Genomic DNA, 26,036 nt, shown 5'->3' on the forward strand with positions numbered 1-26,036 from the left:
TGTCTAGAACAAATAAGAGAACATTTATTTAGATTAGGGTTACACTGATACCAAGCGTTTGCACACATACTCGTGCAAATGCTCCGATACTTGAAACTGATACCTTTTGCGGTGCCATTTCAGCCCATACAAAATGAATGGGCTCAAATTGCACTGCAAAGAATAGCATGCGATTAGAACAAGAATGCAGTGGTACTCCTGTCCTAATCACTTGTGGTTACCCCCTCAGCTGTCGTGTGAGCCCAGGCTTGTCATAGTGACTTCAGCCTGGGTTCACGCGGGAGCAGTGGGTGAAACGGCATGCAATTCTGTACAGCACCACATTCCTGTTCAAATCACATGCGATTTCTTGCAGCGTAATTTGAGACCATTAATTTTGTGTGGGCTCAAATTGTACCGCAAAGGCGCCAATATCGACGAGTACTTGAGCACAACTCTCCGACAAAAATAAAAAATGTCTGTAAGGGAGTATAAGACCTGGTTCACACCTATGCATTTTCAGTTTTGCAGAAACGTACTACAGTCCACTTAACATGGTTTTCTATGGGTGTAGTTCACATCTGAGCATTTTATGGAAAGCGCCAGGGACTTTTTTCTGGTTTTTGGTTCCATAGACTTCAATGGATGAAAAGCGTGTATTGAAAAGCACAAAATGCACACGGAATATGCAAACTGCAATCTGCATAGGTGTGAACCAGACCTAAGGCCCATTCACATTATGTGCTGTGACTGTAATCTTTTTGCCTTTGATCAGCACCAGCTAGGGTTGCCACCTTTTCTTGAAGCCAAACCCGAACACTTTAGCGGCCTGGGACACCTTTTGGGTGCCCCAAAGAGAGTAGTAATGCGCTGCACATAGCGTGCTGCAGTGAATGGTGGGTGTGACCAAATTTCTGTTGCTGACATCATTGCCCTGCCCCCCCCCCCAGTGATGCCAAACCAGACAGCCACCCACAGCTCCTGGACAAGAAACAGATTTGTGTGAAACTATCTCGGTTACTTGGGGAGCCACAGCCTGGTCGGAATAATGTGTCTGGGTTTCTGTCTGCCTGAAACCCAGACACATTATTCAAAACTTGGACTGTCCAGGTGAATCCTGGACAGGTGGCAACTCTAACGCCAGCCACTGCAATTCTTTTCTATGTACCCTGTTCACACTGCAGTGCTACCTTCAGGTTGAAGTGCATAATGTAAAATTTCAGACATGCTGCATTTTTAAGCAGTGCACTGTAGTCAATGCCCCACTGGGGTGCTTGGGAATGAAATGTCGCTTTGACATTTCAATAAAGTTGGATGAAAAAAAAAGTAAACCATGTAGCAACTTGAGGCACCGACACTAACTTTTCAATTCGATTATTTTAGTGTGACCAGGCCCTAAAAGAGAAACATTTGTCAGGTATATTGCTGTGTAGCCTTTTCCTCCACTTTAACTTCTACCTATTCCCCCACCATTCCATTCACCTGGAGGAGTGAAGAGAAAAAGTTTTAGGCCCCTTTTCACGCGGGGCAGATGTTTTGATCAGCAGGGGATCTGTCTGCTTATTGGAGCAGATCGGGTGGATGACAGGTCTGTATCCGCTCAGTTTATGCAGAGCCTTCTCTGTTGTATGAGTGGACTCCGATGGCTGCCCTCCAATCTGATCAGCCTAGACAGAGGAAGAGTTATCCCCTTCATCTTTTTTTGTGGCCCAGATCGGATTTAGAAAAGGCAGCATTATGGGAGAAAGTCACACGTTTCCCCATATTTTTATTTTTTATTTTTATTTTTTTAAAGTGTATTTTGTGCATGTACTCGAGAGAGGAGCCGGACTGCAGGAGTTGGGAGTAGGCAGGCCTCCCCCAGAGGCATTCTGCCACCTTTCTCCATGCCCCGGGTGGCAATGGCGGGTGTGTGAGGGGGTCCTCCCACATAGCCCGTCCTACCTGCTCCGCTTTGAAGCCCAACGGGGCAGAGGGACTCCCTATAAGGGAGTGAGAGGATCTAGCCCGCTCAACCACCCCCGTCAGTCCTTCGCCTCTCTTTTTAGAGACCGCGTGGTCAAAGTGCGTGCATGTTAACCCAATTTCGAGTGCGCCTGTAAGTGTGGTGGTTTTTGTGGGAGGGGGGTGGGCGTACTAAGCGCAGGCTTACCTCGCATAGCACACCCACCGGGAGCCGGGCTGAGACCACCAAACTCAATTCACATGTAGCTGAGACCGGGATCCGAACCTCTAGCTGCAGAGGTGAATGGCTTGTCAGCGCAGTGCCAATCGCGTTGAGCCACCGCAGCTCACACGTTTCCCCATACTTGGAAGTACTGAGTATTTCTTTTCACTCCAGGCAAGTCAGAGTATCGGAAAAATGGAAGCAATGTGAATATACATGGTGGGCGCAACACATGACTTAAAACTTTTCTGCAATGTGATTTTTTCAGGCAGTATATATTAGTTATTGCAGAGTAATCAGTGACGGGGCCAAGTCCAGGCTGCAGTGGTCAGGATATGTGTAGAATTGATCCTTCGTTCAGTTCTGTCCTTTGAACTTGTCAGCAGTTTATTAGAATTGAACAAAGTGCAGATGGTGTCATTTCTACAAGCCAGCTATGTGGCAATGAATGAGGACATCTCAGCCAGGGTACACCACAAGATTTGTCATTTTGTTGCAGACATCTATATTTCCATGACTGACCTTTATGCTGAAAGGTAGGCAACCAGAGGGCTTGTATGATCTTGTATGTGACATTCCGTCCTACACACAGTAATTTCCCTTGCGTATGTTTTCTGCCAGAAGAGCTGCATGGCAACAAGAGTACGCACAAATGATTTAGTCTTTCCTTCAGATAAGTTCATTGGATTGATCATCGGCATTGTGTATTGATTTAAATATCACTGTGTATGGTTTAATATGAATATCATGCTTGTATTGTAGTTTTTCACATTTTAAAATTCTTTGAATACTGGAGCACAGGGTACTGGTTTCAATATCTTGTTTTCAGACCCCATGACTGTCTCTAAAGGAACCAGCAACCTGGATGATTAGGCTTGTTTAAATATAGACTGAAATCTGAGATTGTGACCTGTTAGTCAGGAGCAAGCAGATCTCTTCAGCATTAATCTGTGCATTCCTTGGCTAATTCCCCCTGTTCATTTGGTTGATGAGAAACGTGAAGTGCCAACATATCAGAGGGTACACTTTGCATACTGACACATGCCATAGTAATTTGTACATTACATTTAGAATGTACTTTTTTTTATATTATATTTTGTGATTAATATAAGTTTTTCCACTGTCTTTTTGAAACATGTTCAATTACAGATTTGTGCATTTGACAAGTAAGCTCTGATACGGCTTTAAATCAGTGTCATTGGATTGCAGTTGTCTCTGGGACAGGAAGACACAAGCAGGAGTAGAAACCTGAATAGGTGGCCACTAGTATAAAGGTTTGTACATATACCTAACAATATAGAACCTATAATCCTAGAACAGCAATTCTACGTTTATTTGAAAAAATGCAGAAATCTTTATTAGAAACCAAAAACAAAGGGTTAAATTGATATTTATGTCTTCAATGGTTTTACATTAGTGGGTGTACAGAGGGTATATAAATATCAACGTAACCTTTTGCTTGGAAGTATAATACAATTTGAAGAATAAGGCCCTTTCACATTGGCGGCCCGATCGCATCCACCTGTCAGTTTTTTTTTTTAGACGGACCCAATTGAACCATCCATTGCCATCTTTGGAGCTGTAGATGTAAACAGACGTGCCCATTTACACCCGCTGACATCCTATCCACCAAAAACAGACGGATCGTGGATCCGTTCGTCTGGCCGATTGGATGACATTCGGATGTAAACGGACAGGCGGACCATTTACATCTGACCACCCATAGAGGAAAGTGGGCCGTGTCTGCTCTGCATAAGCGGAGTAGACACAGATCTATCATCTGCCTGCTCTGCAGGGATCAGCGGACAGATGCCCCACGTGCTTGGAGTTCAACCATGTGAAAGAGCCCTAATTGTTGTTTTTCTTTATAGGTTTTATATTGTGTATACATACAAGCCTTTATGCTACTTATCTCAGATTTGATATCATGGATTGAAAGGTTCTTATACACAACAATAGACAGTTCATCTGCTATGCATTGATTTGGGTGAACGGTAGGCTTGCACCAATTCCGTTTTTTTATTTTTACCGGCACGTTCGAGTACCAATACTTTCGATCAAATATTGATATCTTTGCTGTGCAATTCCTGTCTGAACCCAGGCTGAAGTCATTATGATAAACCTGGGTACACACAGGAGTGGTGCAGGAAACTGCATGCGATTCAGACACGAATCACACCACATCCCTGTTCAAATCACATGTTATCATGGGAAAACAAGGTGTCTCCACTAAAGATTTATCACCAATCCTTGTTTCGACGACATTCCCGAATTTTCAGAATCCAATTGTCATTGGGACAGAAAGTGAGGTGAGATCTTCTGAACAGGGGCACAGACAGCAAAACAAATGTTACAGGGATGTTAACCATTCCCCATGCTATCCATAAAACATAAAAAAAAATTTTTTTTGCCTGGAGTTGCACTTAAAAAAACAATTATTTGTTCCAACTTACATATACATTCAACTTAAAGCGGAGTTCCACCCAAAATTGGAACTTCCGCTTATCCCACTCCTCACCCCCTTACATGCCACATTTTGGCATGTCATTTTTTTTGGGGGGGGGAGTGGGGGCTTCAGGAGGAGTTGGACTTCCTGTCCCACTTCCTCCTTCCGCCGAGAGGCTGGTTAGGCGATTAAGCTTAATCGCCTACAGCAGCCCCTCCCTGTAGGCGATCGCCTAGGACACGTCACAGGTCCTAGGCGATCTCCTGTCCAATCGGACGGCGCAGCAGGTAAGTGTATGGTTATTAAAAGCCAGCAGCTACACTTTTTGTAGCTAAAAATCGTCTGGAACACGCCTTTAAGAATAAACTTACAGACCCAATCTTGTTTGTAGCCCGGGGACTGCCTGTCAGCAGGGCTCCCCTCCATCAGAAGACACTGATCAGCGCTGGAGCCATTAACTGCATGCGCTGATCGAATGCTGGTTTTCCAGCAAGACAGTTTGACAGAAGCCAGTTGGCCTCTTCTGTTGAACAGACAATGGTACACACATAGGTAGATTCAGTAAGAGTTAGGCCGACTTATCAGTAGATAAGTCGACCTAACTCAGAATCTACGCCAACCTATGTTTAAGCGTATGCTCAAACAGAGATACGCTTAAACATATCTAAGATAGGACGGCTTGCGCCGTCCTATCTTAGGTTGCAATTTTTCGGATGGCCGCTAGGTGGTGCTTCCATTGCGGCCGGCGTAGAATATGTAAATGAGTTTCTACGTCGATTCACGAATGTACGCCCGGCCGCCGCAGTCGATTTACAAGGCCTAAGGCGGCCTAAAGTTATTCCACCTATGAGGTGGAATAACAATGTTAAAGTATGGCCGCCGTTCCCGCCGCGAGGTTTGAATTTTTTACGTCGTTTGCGTAAGTCGTCCGCGAATCGGGAGTTGCGTCGTTTACGTCCACGTCAAAATCAATAGGCCCGTACGGCGTACTTAGCCGCAATGCGCACTGGGATATGTAGGCGCCCGGCGCATGCGCAGTAGGCAAAAAACGTCAAAAACGTGAGGTCAAGCCTCATTACCATTAAACACGCCCCCCTCCAACCCATTTTAATTAGGCGCCCTTACGCCCGCCGCGTTTACACTAGACCGCCCTAAGTAAGGAGGTAAGTGCTTTGAGAATCATGTACTTGCCTCTCTTACCTAAGGCGGCGTAGTGTAAACACGCTAGGCTACGCCGACCTAAATTTGCGCGCCCCTACCTGAATCTACCTAACAGTGTCCGAATCACTAAACCGGCTGACTTTTGGTCTGTGTATATCCATCCTGCCATATACAAGTGCGTGTGTGCGTGCGCATAGGTTTGCAGGTTTAAATGGATTTTGTCACCAATGAATTGATGTGCCTTCGAGCCTATGGTAGAATCTTCTAGAACTCCTAGACCGCATACTTTAAGACATTGACTTCTGTTGTTACTGACGAAGTTCAGCTTTCCTTCCTTGTGACAAGTGCACAGCTTACGTCAGACTCCTTAGGCAGGTATTTTCTCTTGTTATAGAATAATATGTCACAAAGGATTGCTGGATTTTCTTGTTCACCTCGTAATCTTTTGGTAACTTCTAAGGAGGTTGTTAGGGTATAAAAATCTCACCTAATAGCCAGGTAGAAAGATGACTCGATTACTTTACAGGTATTGGTGCAGTATCCTTATTTTTGCACATTGAACAGTTATATATAAAAATCTTTATTTCCAACAGACAAGTAATTTATATAATGAGTTATTTTATCTCCACCTGGAATATCTCCATGTCCTACTCTTCTCAATAGAAATCTCACATTGTAATGCCAACTAGAAAAGTAGTTGCGGGAACAGAAAGGAGGAATATTTTAGACAGTTTTTCTATAATTTACATAGTGCCTCTACCCAGCATCTTATTGGAAACCCCTAATGATTGTATATTGGACATCTACAAATTACATTGACAGTGACCCTTCATCTGAGCCCACACAGGGCCCTGTCTGAGTGTCTAGTTCAGGGGTGTCAAACTCAATTTCATCGTGGGCCGCATGGGCATTATAGTTGTCCTCAAAGGGCCAGTTGAGCACCACCTTACATCAGATGTTAAGAGCCCCCCACACCATCAGAAGTCAAGAGTCCCCCACCGTCTCTTACATCACAGTTCACCCCCCCCCCCTTACCTTGTGTTTCCGGGAAGAAGCTGGGGGTGGAGCTGGGAAACAAAGAGCTGGGTCTGGAGGGGGAGGGGGTTGGAGCCAGCTGAAGGGTGAGACCAAGAGAGGGATGGGACTAGGGGGTGCTGCCAGCTAGAACTGTAGGAGGCACAGGATCAGTAGGAGTTCTGGCCTCCTTTCTGCTGCCAACTGCTCAGACGGGGAGGGGGGCAGACATGAGCCTCTCTACAGCTGCACAGAGAAGGGCAGGATCTGGCAGAGGAGATCTGTCCTCCTCTATGCTGCCGACTGGTGAGACAAGGTGGGGTCAGGAACAAGGAGGTTGTCACAGCTGCAAGAGAGGTGCAAGGGCCAGATGAAATGGCCTGGAGGGCTGGATTCGGCCCGCAGGCCTTGCGTTTGACACCTGTGGTCTAGTTGGATATTACATTTAAAGCCAAGAGAACATACTTTCCGCTACATGGAAATGTTTATCACTGTTTAGTTTTGATACATTTTCACTTTTTATACTAGTATCATTCTTTTGTTACAGGCAGTCACTAAGGAGTGCACTGTGTAGAAGCACAAACACACATAGGTTAGTTGCAGCACTTTTTCCCCATGTCAGTGTAAACCACTATGGTGTTTTGTTACAATGGTAGCATTTACTTTGTTCTTTGTTTTACCGTTGCCTGTCTGGAACTTTACCACCATCTGATCTCTTAATGAGCTGTTACACGCTTGATTTAATACACCGTTCGCATACACATTTCTCATTTCTCCTCTTGGGCATGGAGTTCACCAGAGCTTCACAGGTTGCGACAACATGGAGCTGGTGGATGTTAGAGACCTTGCGCTCCGTCACCTTCCGTTTCAGGATGCCCCACAGATGCTGAATAGGGTTTAGGTCTGGAGACATGCTTGGTCAGTCCATCACCTTTACCCTCAGCTTCTTTAACAAGGCAGGGGTCGTCTTAGAGGTGTGTTTGGGGTTATCATCATGTTGGAATACTGCCCTGTGGCCCAGTCTCAGAAGGGAGGGGATCATGCTCTGCTGCAGTATGTCACAGTACATGTTGGCATTCATGGTTCCCTCAATGAACTGTAGCTTCCCAGTGCTGGCAGCACTCATGCAGCCCCAGACCATGACACTCCCACCACAATGCTTGACTGTAGGCAAGACACACCTGTCTTTGTATTCCTCACCTGGTTGCCGCCACACACGCTTCACACCATCTGAACCATTATAAGTTTATCATCAGACCACAGGACATGGTTCCGGTAATCTATGTCCTTAGTCTGCTTGTCTTCAGCAAACTCTTTGCAGGCTTTCTTGTGCAGCATCTTTAGAAGAGGCTTCCTTCTGGGACGACAGCCATGCAGACCAATTTAATGCCGCATGCGACGTATGGTCTGAGCACTGACAGGCTTACCCCCACCCCTTCAACCTCTGCAGCAATGCTGGCAGCACTCATACGTCTATTTCCCAAAGATAACCTCTGGATATGATGCTGAGCACGTGCACTTAACTTCTTTGGTCGACCATGATGAGGTCTGTTCTGAGTGGAGCCTGTCCTGTTAAACTGCTGTATGGTCCTTGCCACTGTGCTGCAGCTCAGTTTCAGGGTCTTGGCAGTCTTCTTATAGCCTAGGCCATTTTTATGTAGAGCAACAATTCTTTTTTTCAGATACTCAGAGTTCTTTGCCATGAGGTGCTATGTTGAACTTCCAGTGACCAGTATGAGAGAGTGAGAGCGCTAACACCAAATTTAACACGCCTGCTCCCCACTCACACCTTGTAACACTAATGAGTCACATGACACCGGGGAGGGAAAATTACTAATTGGGCCCAATTTGGACATTTTCACTTAGGGGTGTACTCACTTTTGTTGCTGGCAGTTTAGACATTAATAGTTGTGTTGATTTATTTTTAGGGGACAACAAATTTACACTGTTATGCAAGCTGTACACTCTCAGTACTTTACATTGTAGTAAAGTTCTTCAGTGTTGTCACATGAAAAGATTTATAATAAAATATTTCCAAAAATGTGAGGGGTGTACTCACATTTGTGAGATACTGTAGGTGAGAATGAGCCTTGTCCTTGCTATGATTGGGTCGAAGCTAGAGGTATTACACCACAAATTTTCAGCAAAGTAAGGCTACCACAATCAAAGGGTACAAATGACTAGGGCTTATATTTATATATTGGAAGTATTTAAATTGCGCTAGCAAGTGACACAGTGCTTTACTTAATATAAACTTGCATCAGTTCCTGTCCTCAAGGAGCTTAGGCCTCATGTACACAGCTGCTGGTAAACAGACGTTAAGGGGCAGTTGGGCATTTTTTTCAACTGCTCCTGAACTCTCCTCTGTTATCTGGCTGACTAACCACCGATCGGATAATGATGGCAAGCTTACTGAGGAGAAACAGGAAGTGAGAAAGGAATAGGTAAGTGAATCAACAATGCACTAGCTTAACCTCCCTGGCGGTATGATTCTGTCTGGAATTACGTACCAAAAGCGGTACAATTATTTTGCAAGGAAATTTGGCGTCTTATACTGTAGGCCTGTAATTCTTAGGAATAACTCACTTAAATCTGACCAAACAAGAGTCTTGTAGGCATCCCGGGTATGATTTTTTTTTTTAAAACAAAATTATAAATTATAATATAATAAATAATTATAAATAATTATAACAAATAATAATATAATTATAATAAAAATGATTCATCAATGTAATCAACTCAAAATCACTGAAATTTGCTCAGTTGCAGAATTGTCGCTGTCATTACTTTTATTTTTTTTATGATGTATTTCCCCACAAATCGCTATCGCACAATTCTGCAAGTGATTATAATTTATTATCACTGTTTTCTAGCTGCTCTAAAACCATTTTTGACATAAAGGGACACTTTTGGACAATCTACAGTTTGCAGGGAGAAAGAACAGTTTTTATTATATAAAAGTACATATAGGGCACTGGGCAGACCACTAGGGACAAGGGGGGTGTGTATTTTTTACATACAGTACTGTAATCTATAAGATTACAGTATACTGTATGTAATGTGTTTGTTTACTTTTTTGAATTTGGCGCCGTTCTCTGCCCCCGTGCGTCGTAACGTCGCAGGGAACGGAGTTCGGCGGCACACGGGGAGACTGTGAATCGAGCGAGGACCCGCTCGCTCACACAGCGGGGATGCATCGCTGGATCCAGGGACAAGGTAAGTAACTTGCCTGTGGATCCAGCGAGAAGGTAAGCCGCTGCACACTCTGCACATCCACCCCGAGCGTGACTCGGGGATACCGATCCTAACATAAAAAATCCACCCCGAGTCACGCTAGGGTTTACCGCCAGGGAGGCTAAAGGAACCTATTTAGAAAATAAAAAACAAACCTTTACAACAGGGTTTGACAAATTTGCTTGGAATCTAGGAGCCAGCTAAAAAAGTTAGGAGCCAGAAAACGTGCCCCGTCCCGCCAAGCTCGCGCGCAGAAGCAAACGCATACATGTGAGTAGCACCCACATATGTAAACGGTGTTCAAACCACACATGTGAAGTATCGCCACGATCGTTGGAGCGAGAGCAATAATTCTAGCTCTAGACCTCATCTGTAACTCAAAACATGCAACTTGTAGAATTTTTTAAACGTCACCTATGGAGATTTTAAAGGGTAAAAGTTTGTCGGCATTCCACGAGCGGACGCAATTTTGAAGCATGACATGTTGGGTATCAATTTACTCGGCGTAACATTATCTTTCACAATATAAAAAAAAATTGGGATAACTTTACTGTTTTATTTTTTTATTAAAAAAAGTGTATTTTTTCCCCAAAAAAGTGCGCTTGTAAGACCGCTGCGCAAATACGGTGTGACAGAAAGTATTGCAACAAAGCCGTGGCTTTGCGGCCTTCTAGGCCGCAAAGCCACGGCCTCAATTACCGGTGGGCGCGGGCGCCAGGTCACAATTTCTTGTCGTAATTGCGACCTGGTGCCCAGATTTTGTACATTCAGGCTGCTTTATGTAGCATGAAAAAATGTCATATTTATACAATAATGTAATGCTTCTAAACGATATTTCTGCACTTTGTCTGAATGTGCTGTATATTGAGGAGATTTAGGGGACACTGCGATGTTATTTTAGTTCATTTTTCTTCAGAATGTTTTTGCCCAACCCTTCAGACCAATTCTGTGATCTTACAGCAGATCTTCTGGTTTCTCACATGATGTGAGTGACTCAGCTGCGGACGTGTTTTCCACTTGTGCCCTACAAGTCCATTGTTACAAAAAGCAAGGAGTAGTGACATGCTATATACATCTCTATTTTATTGATAGTGGCCATATTGCACATGTACAAGAAGCGTGTTCTCCCAGAGATGTGGCCTCATACTGTTCTGTGCCAAGAGACGAGTGTGAATATGTTTCTTGTTCAGTAGAAACAAGATGTAATGTCTTTACATGTCACCACTCCTTGTCTATTGTTAGTCATCTTAGGTCAGCTGCACACAGACGTAATATATTACTGATTGTTATACTCAGAAAGATCCAGAGCAAAATGTTCTGTAAACCTTGCGTAAATGCTGATAAATGTGCACATGTCTATAAATGCGTAAAAAGGTTTCTGAAAGCCAATGTTGCAGCATACAGAGGTTAAAAAAAGACACAGGGACAGGACGGCTTCGGGTGCTGACATCGCAGGCTCCCAGGACAGGCGAGTGTCCTTATATTAAGTCAGCAGCTGCAGTATTTAAAAAAAAAAGAAAAAAACTAATCTACAGACAGAAGTCCATTCCTTTGAACTGAAAATACCAAATGTTACAATTAGCTAGATTCAGATAGGTTTACGCCGGCGTATCAGTATCTATGCCGTCGTAACTCTGAATCTACGCCGTTGTAAATGTAAGCGTATTCTGGAAACCAGATACGCTTAAATTAGGCTAAGATACGAGCGGCGTAAGTCTCCTACGCCGTCGTATCTTAGGGTGCATATTTACGTTGGCCGCTAGGTGGCGCTTCCGTTGAGTTCGGTGTACAATATGCAAATGACTAGATACGCCGATTCAGAAACGTACGTGCGCCTGTCGCATTTGGTTACGCCGTTTACGTTAGAGATACGCCAGCGTAAAGATAAAGCTGCTCCCTAGGTGGCGCAACAGGCCTATCTTTTTACGTTGTTTGCGTAAGTCGTACGCGAATCGGGCTGGACGTAATTTACGTTCACGTCGGAACGGCATACTTTGGAGCAATGCACACTGGGATATGTCCTCGGAGGGCGCATGCACCGTTCGTAAAAAAAACTTCAATCACGTCGGATCACGAGTAGGGGTGCAACGGATCGTCATTGATCCGTGATCCGAACCGAAAAAGATTGATCCGAACCGCACACACGTGATCCGAGGATTGTTTTCTAAAAAAAAATAAATAATAATTTGCGCATGTTCAGTCCACACACAGCGTGGTCATGGCGAACGGAGGAGCTTGAATGCCCCGCGTCATTTAAATCCCCTGTATGGGAGTATTTTGGCTTCCCTGTCAAATATAATGATGAAGGAAAGAGGTTAGTGGATAAAACCGTGACGGTGTGTAGGCACTGTGGCACAAGAATGCCATATGACAGTGGGAACACATCAAGTATTGTCACTAGGGGTGCAACTGATCCGTACGGATCAGCACCTTCGGGTCGGGACACACGGCGATCCACGGGCCTCCCGGTCCATAGGAAAGGCCGCGGCTTCGGCCTAGCTATTGAAGCGGCGGCCATCGAGGTCCACCCGGCGCGGGGGATGCAGGCTGCTCCTCGGAAGTTTGTGGGCACTTGAGCTCAATATGTCATTGACTCCTAACAGCCCAGCGATGAGCTCCATGCTGCACCTTGAGGAATCCACACGGGGAGCCGCTGCCGCCGCCGCACCGGGCGTCCTGCTGCTTGCCAGAGAAGAGAGAGGAGGCGATCGGGGGGATCTGTATGGACTGAGCACGTAGGGGGGATTTTCACTAGACACTCAGCCCGCCGATCAATGACACTAAAGGGATCTGATGATTGGGATAGTTCAGGTCACAGTAGGGAACTGGTGACACCACTTTCGTACATGGGGCTGCGACTTCCACTTGGCTGCACATATAAGTATTGCGAGATGCAGTTATTTCAACACAAAACAGAGCTTATACGCTTAAATACAGTATTTGTAAATCTGACGGACTGTTTAAATGTGAAAATCAGAGGTGTTCTGTCACATTAGCAATAAACAGTCCGTCGGATTTCCAAACACTGTATTTAAGCACATAAGCTCAGTTTTGTGTTGAGAAGAACTGTGAAATCTAAAACTCTGGTGGGTGTAACAAGATTTGTCTTTTTTTTTTTTTGCTGATCCGAAAATGATCCGATCCGTGACTCCTGATCCGAGGATCGATCCGATCCGTGAGTTTTTTGATCCGTTGTACCCCTAATCACGAGTAATTTACATAAAACACGCCCCCCTCATCCTCATTTGAATTAGGTGCGCTTACGCCGGACCATTTACGCTACGCCGCCGTAACTTAGGAGGCAAGTGCTTTGTGAATACAGCACTTGCCTCTCTGACTTACGGCGGCGTAGCGTATATGCAATACGCTACGCCGCCTCAAAAGTGAGCCGCCCTACCTGAATCCAGCTAAATGTTTCTCTTTATCTCTACCTAAGCAATGTTGTGATAAACTTGGAGGCAGCCTGTTGTGTGTTTGTTCTTTTATTAATTTTTTAGACAGCTGTTGTCTTGAGCAGAGAACTCTTTTCACTGAATCAAGTAAATGCTGTGTTAAGATCGCGAGGGGAGTATAATCGCCATCTCGATTCTTTAAAGTGATTGTAAAGTCTTGTTTTTTTTTTTTTCACCTATAAAAAAAACAAACATGTTATACTTACCTGCTCTGTTGCAGTGCTATTGAACAGAGCAGCCCAGGCCCTCCTTTTTTCGGGTCCCTCTTCTGTAATCCTGGCCTCTCCCCCCTGTTCAGTGCCCCCACAGGAAGCAGCTTTCTAAGGGGGCACTCGAGCTGAGTCACAACTCCGTGTCCATTCAGACACAGAGCCCTGACCCAGGCCTGCCCCACCCCCTCTCTCCCCTGATTGGCTAGCTTACTTTGACAGCTGGGGGGCGCCAACGGCACCGCTATGTCTTAGCCAATCAGGAAGGAGAATCTTGGACGCCTGAGACACTCGTGGACATCGCTGGATAGAGAGGGACCTCCAGATAAAGTGTTGGGTGGGCTCCTGCACACAGAAGGCTTTTTATCTTAACGCATAGAATACATTAAAGCGGGGTTCCAGGCTTTTTATGTTTAGTAAAAGTCGGGAGCTACAAAAAGTGTAGCTGCTGACTTTTAATATACAGATCCTTACCTGTTCCACGGTCCAGTGATGTGGCCGCCCAGAGCATCGCTCCTCTCCGCCAGCGCCTCCATTGACACTCTGGGCACCCGGGCGTGACAGCTTTTGGCTTCACAGCCAGGCACACACTGCGAATGCGCGAGTCGCGCTGTGCTCTCGGAGTGGGCAGGCGATCTTCTGGGGCCCCAGAACAGGAGGATCGGGGCCACTCTGCAAAACAAACTGCACAGTGGAGGTAAGTATGACATGTTTGTTTTTTAAAAAAGAAAACGGGAACCTTTAATATCGCTTTAAGAAAATATTTCCTGTATTTGGCCAATATTTGCTTTTCTCAGCTGTAAAGTACCGTATATCTAAAACCAAAGCTTTTTTAAAAAAAATTGGATTGAACATGAAATTGTTATTGCTGACTTTGTCCCTGCTGGGGAGGCTCACCCTCTTTATTTGTGTCGGGGTAGAAAGTGATGGGAAATCTGAAATTTTACAGTTGTCACCAGAATAAAAATTTTAATCTTTCACTTGCTAAACATATTACAGTGACAGCTGGTGTTATCCCTCACTTTAAGGAGGTTGTCTCTCGCTTGCTTTTTTTTTTTTTTTTTTTTTATTATCTCTGAGAAAGGAAATGCGACAGAAATGTCAAAAAAACTGAAAAGGAAATCCTTAAAACCCTGTCTGCCTAAAGCTAGAAAAACTAAAATAAGCATCAAGGCCCATTCGCACTGATTGCTTTGTGATAACGCACGTCAGTGTGCTCCAGTGGCCATTAACTGTGTAAGGCATTCCAGCGCATCTCAAAAATCCTATTTTTCTTTCGTCTGGCAGATCGGATCGGGTGAACACGGACATACGGTTCGTGTTCATCCGATCCCCCTATAGGGGAGAGCGGAGGAAAGACAGGGCGGTCCCTGCACAGAGTGCGGGGACCGCCCTGTCAGCCGACGGCTCAGCAGGGATTTTACGGAGGATCTTTGCTGAGCTGACGGACACACAGAGGCGGATCATTACTGATCCGCCCCGTGTGAAAGGGCCCTAAGTGGTTAAAGTGTATCTAAACCAAAAATGTAATATATTGCTGCTTGCTAGTCCTTGGTGTAGTGGCTGCATTTGCTTTAATTTGTTAACCACTTCCCGACCGCCGCATGTATATGTACGTCCACAGAATGGCACGTACAGGCAAATGGGCGTACATGTACGTCCTTGCCTTCTAGCGGGTGGGGGGTCCGATCGGCTACATGCGGCGGTCGGGTTCCCTCGGGGAGCGATCCGGGACGACGGCGCGGCTATTTGTTTCTAGCCGCTCCCTCGCGATCGCTCCCCGGAGCTGAAGAACGGGGAGAGCCGTGTGTAAACACGGCTTCCCCGTGCTTCACTGTGGCGGCGTATCGACCGAGTGATCCCTTTTATAGGGGAGACTCGATCGATGACGTCAGTCCTACAGCCACACCCCCCTACAGTTGTAAACACACACTAGATGTACCCTAACTCCTACAGCGCCCCCTGTGGTTAACTCCCAAACTGCAACTGTCATTTTCACAATAAACAATGCAATTTAAATGCATTTTTTGCTGTGAAAATGACAATGGTCCCAAAAATGTGTCAAAATTGTCCGAAGTGTCCGCCATAATGTCGCAGTCACGAAAAAAAATCGCTGATCGCCGCCATTAGTAGTAAAAAAAATAAAAATGCAATAAAACTATCCCCTATTTTGTAAACGCTATAAATTTTGCGCAAACCAATCGATAAACGCTTATTGCGATTTTTTTTTTTTTTTTTTTTTTTACTAAAAATAGGTCGAAGAATACGTATCGGCCTAAACTGAGGGAAAAAATTTTTTTAGATATGTTTTTGGGCGATATTTATTATAACAAAAAGTAAAAAATATTGCATTTTTTTCAAAATTGTCGCTCTATTTTTGTTTATAGCGCAAAAAATAAAAACCGCAGAGGTGATCAAATACCACCAAAAGAAAGCTCTATTTGTGGGGAAAAAAGGACGCCAATTTTGTTTGGGAGCCACGTCGCACGACCGTGCAATTGTCTGTTAAAGCGACGCAGTGCCGAATCGCAAAACCTGGCCTGGGTGGTTAAGCTGCTTTTGAGATTCTGCAATATTTTCTAATGTGTGGAATGTTTGCTTAAGATTTTGTTTGTAGTATTGTACACACAGTTACTATTGTAGTAACCAGGTGTATCCGACAGGTTTTCATAGTTTTTATTAATGTGAGTATGACATCCCAACCTTTGTTATTACGCTCAAAAGGTCTATCAGAATATAGAAATGAAAATGTCCTTGTGTAGTAATCTCATGTGTGTCAGTTGATGTAAAGCTTTTTTTTTCATTGCTCTACCTTGCACACTTAGGCCCCATTCACACCTGAGCGTTTTGTAGCTTGAAGCCTCGAGCTACAAAAGCTGGAGGGGAACAAAAATCTATTATTCTCTATGGAGATGGTTCACATCTCCACTCCAAAACGCCTGAAGCCAGAAGCTCCAAAACGCCTTAACGTTTTTCTGCTTTTTACATTGGTGACGTTTTGACCTGTACAAAATCGCAGCAAAAAACACGGTAAAAACTGCCGCAAAAATCGCGGTAAAATTGCGTGACTTTCTGCCTGAAAACGCCATGCTCGGGTGTGAATGGGGCCTTAAAGCGGGGTTTCTACAGGATTTAGATTTGTCAAGCTTGTACTCACTTGTCTTCTGTTTCTATTCCCCCGCACTGTCAATCGGCCGTAGATGATACTTTATAAAAAATCCTCCTGGAATGTTCCATCTTGCTTGTGGGCATTGTGAAGCCCACAAGCAAATACTTACGGGAAGCCGGTGAATGCTGATATCCCAGCATTCACCGCTCTTTCCCGCGCATGAGCAGTGTTGATGGATTTACCCATTTGCCAATAATTAAAATGGCGGAATTAGATCCGCCCTCGTCACGTGACCTGCTTCTTGCGTCACGTGATGAGTGAAATCCCATGGGATTTCGTCGTTCAGGAGAAATTGCGATCAACTCCCAGCACACAATGGGGCACTGGGGAAGAGAGGAGACACACCCAGTCCCATGGGAGGGAGACCAGGAAGTGTCTTCTGAAAACAGATTCACGGTATTTGAATGCACTATACATTTTTTTAAGAGCCAAATGTTCATGTACATAATGAGCTTGTCTAGATAAGCTGTATTTAATATTTAGGGTGAACCTCCACTTTAAAGAGAAAGTAAACTCTGATGGGTTTTACTTCCTCTTTATTTCCCTGCAAAGGTAAAGCATAATGGACTACTATGCATCGCAGGGACTGACCGAAATTCAAACCATCTATGGGCAGGCTGGCTGTACCCAAGTTGATCCATCAATCGACTTGGTTACAACCAGAATGCCAGATTTTTACATGTGATTATTGCCAGGAGCTATAGCTGTTAGCAGAAATCACTGTGTTCTCCAGGCAGGGACGGCTCCCCGAACCCCCCACACCCTGGCGGGAGAACACAATGGCTCCGTGGGAGGGATTCCCCCATCAACACTGATGGAGCACAGGTTGCAGGGGGAAAAAAAAACGTATCATCTATGGCCTGCCTAAGAAGGCTTCTAGTATCCATCAGGAAAAGTCAAAGTGGTACTAAAACAGGGTTTGACAAATTTGTTTTGTCAAGATTCAAACCATCTATGGCTGGCTTTACCTTGCAGTGTGCCATGGGGCAGGATCTTGACCAAAAGTCACCTGACGGAGATCAAGGGAAGCTGGGTTCCTGGCGGGTCTGTAGGGGGGATTTTCTTTATCGTACATCACGGGACACAGAGCAGACATAATTACTATGTGCCACCTATAGGTGAATGGACACTGGCAGATCAAACAGGTACTCCTCCTCCCCTATACAACCCCCTCCTACACAGGAAGTACCTCAGTTTTTCCGCCAGTGTCTGTAAGGTGGTGGTCACTGATGTGATACAAGTGCTCTTTGTGCATATTTGGAGGTTCTATTAAGAATCATGGACTTCAATTGGATCCATTTAAAAGAGCTGTCAGCCAAAATGGATAGTATCCAAGCCTCCTAAGCAGGATCAAGCCTGGTTAGTAATTGGATGGGAGACTGCAAGGGAATGCCAGGTTCTGTAAGCTTTTCCCCTCCTAAGTGAGGGATGCATCTGAGGATGCTTTGTTTTGAGAGTATCAGGCCAGAGGATTTTAAAGCAGTCTCTGAGTTCCTTCGCTCTGTCTTTATCTGGCAGAAGCCTGGTAGACTAAGTACACCTCTTGGGACCTTCTGGTTTTGTCACAGATTTGTCATACTTATGCCTTGCATTGGCTCTTGGAGCAGAAGTTATGGGCTCATTATTGTAAAATATTTTTACAAAACCAAATGGGAAGAATGAGGTCTATCTTAAGATCTCAAGCTGCTGGACATCCTTTCCATTTCAGATAGGCTTGGCCCATTCAGTGATTAACCCCAAAATCGACCTCTTCAAGAAAAGGTTGATTTTGGGGTTAATAATCATCAATGACGCATATCGTCATGTGACGTTTTTTCCAGGCTCATCAAGTGTTTCTGCAATTGCAGTGCAAAGCCCTCTTTTTTTTTTTTTTGTGACTCTTTTCTTCAGTCCGGCACAGCTCCCAGGGTTCACAAAGCTCCAAGCCCCGGTGCAGGACTTGCTGAAGTCACCCAGGGGTTGTCAATCTCTATATACCTCAATACTGATTGCTTTAGGAAGCAGCTGGTTCCTTTTGATACTTTTCTGCAGGAGGAAGTTGTATCCAAGTCGAAGCACGTTCCCTATGTACAGTCCTACTCGAGGTCTTTTGTACAGGATCATTCTCTCTGTCTGAAACATGAAGATCCAAGCATTGGATTGCCGGAGGACTCTGTTCCCGGGGTATTGCAGAGCTCAAATTGTTGGTTTGGAATCTGGAGAGGGTGAAACTTTTCCTTTTCCAGAGTTTGGAAGAAAATTACCACTGAGACCAGTCTCCGGTTGGTTTGAAGGTGGCTACAGTTTAGTGGACTTGGTTTCCACAAAAGAGGATACTACCCATCCGTATCTTGCACCTTGCTCTGGATTATTGGACGAACCAGTTGTAGGTTCAATCCAACTTTGCCTCTACAGTGGCATATGTCAGCCACCAGGGCAGCACCAGGAGCCGGGCGGCTCAGAAAAGTGAATCGCATTCTGTCTGGGGCAGAACAACAGGTGCTGTCTCTGTTGACAGTACATATTCCAGGTATAGAAAAATGACAGGGGGGTTTTCCACTTATTCGCAACTATGGCCGAGACCACGTGGTCCTTAATTCCTGAGCTATTTGGAAACTCTGCAGGTGGATCTACTGGAATCCAAGTTCGACAACAAGTTGAACAGGTTCTGTCTGGGACTAGAGTCCCACTGGCAATAGGGGTAGATGCACTGGTAACACATTGGGGACCAGTTCTCCCTAATTGACTTTCTTTGTGTTTCAACTAATGCTGCATCTTTTGCAAAGATTATCTAGGAGGTGGTAACACTGATAATAGTGTTAGTCGAATTAGCCCAGGAGGGCTTGATACACTGGCATAGCCTTGGACAATTCCAGTCCAGCTGGACCTAACTGTCTTGGAAATGTAAAAAATATAATCAGCGCAATAAAAAACACACATGAAACAAGCAGCTGAACACTGGGATTCAATTAATAAAATTCCTGAAAGTAAATAAAAGTAGGTAGTGCAGCGCTAAAAGTCCAATAATAGAAAGTCCATAAAGAATCTTTTCTAAAGTGACTGGTGATGAGTAGAAAAATCATGCAGGTGCTGTAGCGTGGAATAAAGCAGAAACACCTCCACCAATGGTAGCAATGGCCGCTCACCTCACAGATATGACCCTCTGTTAGATTAGGTCATATACAGCAGTCCCATAAGGGTATCTCCAATAGCAAGGAAAATCCAGCAATGATAAAAAGGTCTTACTCAGTGATGTTCGTGGATGATCTGTTGAATTTTAATTTTCCATCCAAAGCTTTTATAAATGGTGTTTATAGGTCGGAAACCAGACTGAATGACCTCATTAGAAAAGATCACGCAGCACTTGTGTTTGTATTCAATAGAGGGGAACCAGCAATCTCCCTGAGAGAGATCTCCCTGGGAGATTGCTGGTTCCCCTCTATTGAATACAAACACAAGTGCTGCGTGATCTTTTCTAATGAGGTCATTCAGTCTGGTTTCCGACCTATAAACACCATTTATAAAAGCTTTGGATGGAAAATTAAAATTCAACAGATCATCCACGAACATCACTGAGTAAGACCTTTTTATCATTGCTGGATTTTCCTTGCTATTGGAGATACCCTTATGGGACTGCTGTATATGACCTAATCTAACAGAGGGTCATATCTGTGAGGTGAGCGGCCATTGCTACCATTGGTGGAGGTGTTTCTGCTTTATTCCACGCTACAGCACCTGCATGATTTTTCTACTAACTGTCTTGGATCCTGTTCGCTCTGCACTGTTGAGCGCCTGGAAGCTGGCTTCCGGGACTCGCAGGACTTGGAAATACATGTATTTTATGCATGGGGAGAAGCCAGGACGTGACACCCACGCACATGTGGGTGGGAGTTTTTTTTTTCTCCAATTGGAAAGTGAGTGAGATTGGCCTTAAGTACCATTAAGGGTCAGATTCATCGCTATCCATTATTTCTCTAGAGGCCATTGTTTCTCACTTCATACTTCATACAGGGTGTAACACGGACAGTCCCGCCGGTCAGGCCACCCTTGTGTCCGACTGTCCTTGTAGAGGCCACCTTTTGAACCAATTTGAGAAACTCTGTTAGTTTTTTTGACTCAGAATGTGGCTTCTTTAGTTGCTATCACTTCAGGAAGTGGAATGTTCATGCAAGGAGCCCTTCTTGCTCTTGCATCATAAGATGATGTTGTGTCCTCATCCATATTTATTGCCTAAAGTGGTTTCTAGTTTTCACTTGAATCAGGACAGTGTCTTGCCTTTCTTTTCTAATCCTCAGTTGGCAGGAGTAAGTTCGCTGCATACTCTCGAGGTAGTTCAGGCAGTCAGGATTTACTTGAATTGTTGGCACAGGTTGGGAATCCTGGTTTGTGCTGCCAACAGTGCCCAGGAAGGGCAGGAGGCATCCAAATAAACTATTTTTGGCTCCATCAGTTAATTATTCAAGCCTATGGCTCGAAAGGGCAAGGTCCCCACCCATTTTTGTTAAGAGCGCTCGCTACCAGGTGTGTGGGGGCATCTTGGGCCATTCGCCATCAGGTGTCAGTGGCTCAGATTTTTTATTAAGCTATGAATAAGTACTGCTTTTACCCCCGTCTGCTGTGGCATGCTTTTTGTGTGTTTGTTTTTTGATTTTACAATAAAAGCAATACATTTTTGGAGTGCGGCTGTCCAGAAAGTTTTTCCTTAATTTTGCATCATTCCATGCATTGCCAGCACCCGTGGCTTTGGATCAGGTGAGGAGATTTTTGATTGGTATCCTAGAGCAGTGATTTCCCTCTTTCACTACATGGTCTTTGGTTCATACATTCACAGGATTTTACCAGATGGATATCAAAGCCACAGAGGATCTAGCTTTTGCCATAGTATGGTTATAATAAGAATAAGTCCAGAATAAGTGGACAGTTCTCAGGTGGCAGTTGATGTGAGTGTGTGCGTCTCTCTCCCCTCAAGGGCATTGCTTTAACACATCCCACATAGTAATTATGGCTGCTCTGTGTCCCATGATGTATGATAAAGAAAATAGGATTTTTCCTACAGCTTACCTGTAAAATCCTTTTTTTTGGAATATTCATTGCTTTGCTACAAAACTGAGGTACTTCCTCTGTAGGAGGGGTTATATAGGTATAGGGGAGGACTTCCATTCACCTATAGGTGGCGTATAACCCACATAGTAATTATTATGGCTGCTCTGTGTCCCGTGCTGTACTCTAAAAAAAAAAAAAAAAGGGATTTTACAGGTAAGCTGTAGGAAAAATCGAATTTTATGGTAAATGCTTTGACCAGCTGCTGTATTAACATAATACTATACCACTAATGGTGCCCAGTATTACCACTTATAGCTGCTGGGGAAGTGTGTGTGTGTGTGTGTGTGCGCAAATAAATATAAATAAATATATATATATATATATATATATATATATATATATATATATATATATATATATATATATATATATATATATATATATATATATATATATATATATATATATATATACACATACACATACACATACACATACACACACTGGAACCTCGGATTATGAGCATAATCCGTTCCAGAAGAATGCTCGTAATCCAAAGTACTCTCGTACCAAGGCGAGTTTGCTTATTGAAGTCAATGGAAACGAAAATATTTTGTTCCGCATTGACTTCAATAGCATGCAATACTGCATGTGGCCAGTTTGGGGGGGGGCACCAGAGAGCCTCGGAAATGCATGGAAAGGCCCGAGAACACCCCCGCAAACCTCGGAAAGTCTCTGTTCCCAAGCCTTTCTGAGGTTTGCCGAGGTCAGCCGAGCTGTCCTCTGGCATGTCCATGCATTTCCGAACGGAAAATATAATATATATATATATATAATATAATATATATATATATATGTGTGTGTGTGTGTGTGTGTGTGTGTGTGTGTGTGTGTGTGTGTGTGCAGTGGGTACAGAAAGTATTCAGACCCCCTTAAATGTTTCACTCTTTGTTATATTGCAGCCATTTGCTAAAATCATTTTAAGTTTATTTTTTCCTCATTAATGTACACACAGCACCCCATATTGACAGAAAAACACAGAATTGTTGATATTTTTGCAGATTTATTAACCACTTGACCACCGCCCCATATCAAAAAGACGTCCTGTTTTTAAAGTTGAATATCTCGATAACGGCAGCAGCTGCTGCCACAACCGAGACATTCATCTTTTCAGGGGGCGGTGGTGTACACGATAACGGCGGCCTCCGCGGCGGATTCGCCGCGAGATCGCCGTTATCGGTGGCGGGAGAGGGGTCCCCCCCCCCTCCCGCCGCTCTCCCGCGCCCTCCGCCGCTTACCGGAGCCGTCGGTAGCGGCGGAGGGGATCGGATGTGTCCGGCAGCTGAGCGGGGACGGGACTGAAGGAGAAATCTCCTTCACCCGTCCTCATAGCTCTGCTTGGCGGAAGTGACGTCAAAACGTCAGTCCCGCCCAGCCTCTTAAAGAAAATTTTTTTTTTTTTGTCATTTGAAAAAATTACATTTTTATTTTTTTTTTATTTTTTTTGCATTTAAGTCTAAATATGAGATCTGAGGTCTTTTTGACCCCAGATCTCATATTTAAGAGGACCTGTCATGCTTTTTTCTATTACAAGGGATGTTTACATTCCTTGTAATAGGAATAAAAGTGATCAATTTTTTTTTTTTTATTTCAGTGTAAAAAATTATAAAACTAAATAAAAATAAATAAGAAAACAAAAAATTTTTTTTTTAAAGCGGCCCATCCCGACGAGCTCGCGCGCAGAAGCGAACGCATACGCGAGTAGCGCCCGCATATGAAAACGGTATGCAAACCACACAAGTGAGGTATCGCTGCGATCGTTAGAGCGAGAGCAATAATTCTAGCCCTAGACCTACTCTGCAACTCAAAAAATGCAACCTGTAGAATTTTTTTAAACGTCGCCTATCGAGATTTTTAAGGGTAAAAGTTTGACGCCATGCCACGAGCGGGCGCAATTTTTAAGCGTGACATGTTGGGTATCATTTTACTCGGCGTAACATTATCTTTCACAATATATAAAAAAATTGGGCAAAATTTATTGTTGTCTTATTTTTTAATTCAAAAAAGTGATTTTTATCCAAAAAAAAGTGCGCTTGTAAGACCGCTGCGCAAATACGGTGTGACAAAAAGTATTGCAATGACTGCCATTTTATTCCCTAGGATGTCTGCTAAAAAAAAATATATAATGTTTGGGGGTTCTGATTAATTTTCTAGCAAAAAAATTGTGATTTTCACATGAAGGAGAGAAGTGCCAGAATAGGCCCGGTGGTCAAGTGGTTAAAAAAGAAAAACTGAAATATCACATGGTCCGAAGTATTCAGACCCTTTGCTGCGACACTCATATATATAACTCAGGTGCTGTCCATTTCTTCTGATCATCCCTGAGATGGTTCTACACCTTCATTTGCATCCAGCTGTGTTTGATTATACTGATTGGACTGGATTAGGAAAGCCACACACCTGTCTATATAAGACCTTACAGCTCACAGTGCATGGCAGAGCAAATGAGAATCATAAGGTCAAAGGAACTGCCTGAATAGCTCAGATACAGAATTGTGGCAAGGCACAGATCTGGCCAAGGTTACAAAAAAAATTCTGTTGCACTTAAGGTTCCTAGAAGCACAGTGTCCTCCATAATCCTTAAATGGAAAACATTTGGGACAACCAGAACTCTTCCTAGAGCTGGCCGTCCGGCCAAACTGAGCTATCCGGGGAGAAGAGTCTTGGTGAGAGAGGTAAAGAAGAACCCAAAGATCACTGTGGCTGAGCTCCAGGGATGCAGTCTGTAGATGGAAGAAAGTTGTAGAAAGTCCACCATCACTGAAGCTCTCCACCAGTCTGGGCTTTATGGCCCGATGGAAGCCTCTCCTCAGTGCAAGACACATGAAAGCTTGCATGGAGTTTGCTAAAAAAAAAAAAAAACACCTGAAGGACTCCAAGATGGTGAGAAATAAGATTCTCTGAGACCAAGATAAAACTTTTTGGCCTTAATTCTAATCGGTATGTGTGGAGAAAACCAAGCACTGCTCATCACCCGTCCAATTCAATCCCAACAGTGAAGCATGGTGGTGGCAGCATCATGCTGTGGTGGGGGTGTTTTTCAGCTGCAGGGACAGGATGAATGGTTGCAATCAAGGGAAAGATGAATGCGGCCAAGTACAGGGATATCCTGGATGAAAACCTTCTCCAGAGTGCTCAGGACCTCAGACTGGGCTGAAGGTTTACCTTCCAACGAGACCCTAAGCCCACAGCTAAAATAACGGAGTGGCTTCACAACGACTCTGTGACTGTTCTTGATGTCCCAGCCAGAGCCCTGACTTAAACCCAATTAAGCATCTCTGGAGAGACCTAAAAATGGCTGTCCACCAACGTTTACCATCCAACCTGACAGAACTGGAGAGGATCTGCAAGGAGGAATGGCAGAGGATCCATCCAATGGGGATGTGGGGGGATAACTACATACATCAGATCAAAGTCATGTTGTTGTTTCCTAGTGTTTTGAAGTTGGCTACTAGATTTTGGGATCATTTACCGTATTTATTGGGGTATAGCGTCCTCCTCGCTCGTTTCCCGCGCCGAGTTTGAATACTGCGCCGGCATATACCGAGTGCAGTACACTCGCGTATAGTCGGCAATGCTCGCGCTGACGTCCTGGACGTACAGGACGTGAGCGCGAGTGTAGCCGGGACTGCCCGACTTTACACGAGTGTACTGCGCTCGGTATATTTTGGCGCAGTATTCAAACTCGGCGCGGGAAAGTGGGTATCGGCGTTTATCGCGCACCCACGATTTTGCCCTGATTTTCAGGGCAAAATAGTGCGCGGTATACGCCGATAAATACGGTACTTAGTTATGCCTTTATATCTCTATGCAGCTACAGGTTTCTCTTTTAGCAGATAAGGTTCTTCTGGAAATGCACATAATGTCCTTTTACCAGCTTTCTTTAGTGCATTAGAAGGAGCTCCAGCATTCCTTCTCATTTTAAAATGGTGTGTTTTTGTTACCAGACAACTTGGCAAAACTGTGATATTAGTGGGGTTATTCTGCTAATTTATTATACAGAGGATGTTTACCAAGTATATAGCGATAACGGAAATCTAGAGAATGCACGCTTACGCTGTTAGAATAAGTGGCCTTTAGCAGCTTCTAGTTATTCAGATTTCTAATGCCAAGTGTTGCTGGA

General features: G+C 44.3%; 1 protein-coding gene across 8 annotated transcripts in view; it reads left to right on the forward strand.

Moving 5' to 3' along the window:
- PCYT1A (phosphate cytidylyltransferase 1A, choline) overlaps nucleotides 1-26,036 on the forward strand; it is a 68,673-nt gene that overhangs the window by 6,171 nt on the left and 36,466 nt on the right. The window contains exon 2 of one of the 8 annotated variants that reach the window (XM_040349609.1): nucleotides 3,296-3,312. The exons of 5 other annotated variants lie outside the window; for them this stretch is intronic. The gene's annotated coding sequence lies outside the window, so the exon portion shown is untranslated. 2 more of the 8 variants (XM_040349611.1, XM_040349610.1) reach the window with 2 other exon arrangements.

This window comes from Rana temporaria, chromosome 4, assembly GCF_905171775.1.
Source record: "Rana temporaria chromosome 4, aRanTem1.1, whole genome shotgun sequence".
Taxonomy (NCBI): domain Eukaryota; kingdom Metazoa; phylum Chordata; class Amphibia; order Anura; family Ranidae; genus Rana; species Rana temporaria.